We start from the raw sequence: 2,454 nt of genomic DNA on the forward strand, positions 1-2,454 counted from the left end.
CTTGAAAAGAGTGCCATTGTCCATTGGATGTATGGCGGGGGCCCCATGTATTAGCAGCTTTAATATAGCATCAAACCTCTGCACATAAAAGAACCCAAGACACTTATCGAGAAGTATAGGCTAACCCGACTTGCTATGCTGAAAACTGGAGTTTTAACAAAGCTGTATTGCACTACTGAAGCTAACAAAAAAGAACCATGATTCATCTTCAGTATGAGATTGCATGCTTTACCTTTACTAATTGAGTGTTTACACACATAATTTGCAAAATGATCTCAATGTTTCTGTCCAAAATCCAGTACCCCAAGTCCGTTGTGCAGAAGTGCTAAAATGTTAGGAATTTTTTTTTCTAGTATTGCTGTAAACACTGCGAGATGACGTTGGTATCAGTAGAAATGTTGAATACTCGTTGTTTGAATGATCTTTCTTGATGTTGTAATTTTTAATAGTTTTTCAACAGACATATTTTCGCATGATGGACTCGACATGTACCCTTTACCCTTTGACCCAGGCTGCACGTGCTGCTGGTAAAACCGACATGAACATCAAACGGGTGATGGACACGTGGACCAATCAAATGGGGTATCCTGTCGTCACGGTAACGAGACAGAACAGTAAACTCATCCTGGAGCAGGAGCGCTTCCTACTGATGCCCCCCTCCCCCGCTTGTGGAGGGGTGGTGGAGCTAGTTTACCTCCCCATACAGGTACTGCAAAATCAGTTCAAAAGTTCATCCCAAAGTTGATGTAAGCATGCACACAAAAAAAGTTGGGAAATTTATTGTGAAGTCTTAGAATCTAAATTGTTAGGAAGGTTTTACAAAGGACTAATCACACTGAACTTACAACAGTTACGTTACTAACAATACATTACCCACTGGATTCACGACATTATATGATAGGACAAGAAGCATTAGTCAAATACAGATCAATCTCGACAACTGGATAATCAAGAGACTTATTTCCGGACGTTTCCAATGATATCCATCACTCTTCTTCAGCATCACTCAAAATGTCCGGAAGTAAATCTCTTTTTTTGTAAAATCTCTTTTTTGAATATTGTTTACCTGGATATGTCTAACCTACATAAATGATAAAAGCATTGTACAGCAGTAATGTTCATCTTCTAATGAGAATTTGCTCATTTACAGCTTCTTTGTACAATTTGCTTTAACTTGAATATATGGCTGACATCTGCATTAATTTTTGCCTGTTTCCCCCCCAAAAGTTCTACAATTACATGTATAAGTAAATTGTACAAAGAAGCTGTAAATGAGCAAATTCTCTTATAAACTGGACTGGGATAATTAGCTGGAAAATTTACCCAATTCTTACAGTAACCACCTAACCCTTACCCTGTAGGTATGAATGGATCATCCCCCTAACGTTAATGTCACATCAGCCTTTCCAGAGGGCCAACAGACTCTATTCTTGGACACCAGACATAGTAAGTCAGCACAACTAGTTTTGTTGCATGTATCTGTGTCTGCGTTCTATATCTGCATAGCCGATATACTGGTAATCATTATAAATGCCATTTGGTGTAATGCACCTGCTTTGCAGGCATGCGGCACAGCAGCTGGTTTGTATGTTACACTGAAGGACTTTACCTTTGGGGTGTCAGAACATAGAGGTATGGTAACATGGCTGTCGGAACGTAGTGCTGTCGAAACGTAGTGCTGTCGGAACGTAGTGCTGTCGGAACGTAGTGCTGTCGGAACGTAGTGCTGTCGGAACGTAGTGCTGTCGGAACGTAGTGCTGTCGGAACGTAGTGCTGTCAGAACATAGTGCTGTCAGGACATAGTGCTGCTGTAACATAGTGCTACTTTAACAATGGTGTTGGAACATAGAGGCATGGTAACATAGTGCTTTCGGAACATAGTGCTGTCGGAACATAGTACTGTCGGAACATACATGTAGTACTGTCGGAACATAGTACCGTCGGAACGTAGTACCGTCGGAACATAGTACCGTCGGAACATAGTACCGTCGGAACATAGTACTGCCGGAACATAGTACTGCCAGAACATAGTACTGTCGGAACATAGTGCTGTCAGAACATAGTACTGCCGGAACATAGTACTGTCGGAACATAGTGCTGTCGGAACATAGTACTGTCGGAACATAGTACTGTCGGAACATAGAACTGTCGGAACATAGTGCTGCTGTAACATAGTGCTGCTGTAACATAGTGCTACTTTAACATAGTGATGTTGGAACATAGAGCTTTTGGAAATTAAGGGTTGTATCACCTCTGGACCTATAAGCGTTGACAATTATGATCTGTTTGTAATATGATAATTTTGTTGTTTTCTTGTTGCAGCTACAATTTCTCTGGACAACAACTCGCCAGAGTGGGTCAAGTTCAACACCAACCAAACAGGCTTCTACCGGGTGAACTATGACCCCGAGAACTGGGACGCTCTCATTGGTCTGCTGCAGGAAAATCATGAG

The 2,454-nt window shown here is 41.4% G+C and overlaps 1 long non-coding RNA gene across 1 annotated transcript; it reads left to right on the forward strand.

Moving 5' to 3' along the window:
- Positions 1-434: 434 nt before the first annotated feature.
- On the forward strand, positions 435-2,454 carry LOC118408420. The gene is made up of 3 exons (XR_004830294.1): positions 435-706; positions 1,362-1,446; positions 2,324-2,454. It is a non-coding gene; the product is annotated as an uncharacterized LOC118408420 (long non-coding RNA).

The sequence above is a fragment of the Branchiostoma floridae genome, unplaced genomic scaffold, assembly GCF_000003815.2.
Source record: "Branchiostoma floridae strain S238N-H82 unplaced genomic scaffold, Bfl_VNyyK Sc7u5tJ_1583, whole genome shotgun sequence".
NCBI classification, from domain to species: Eukaryota; Metazoa; Chordata; class Leptocardii; order Amphioxiformes; family Branchiostomatidae; genus Branchiostoma; species Branchiostoma floridae.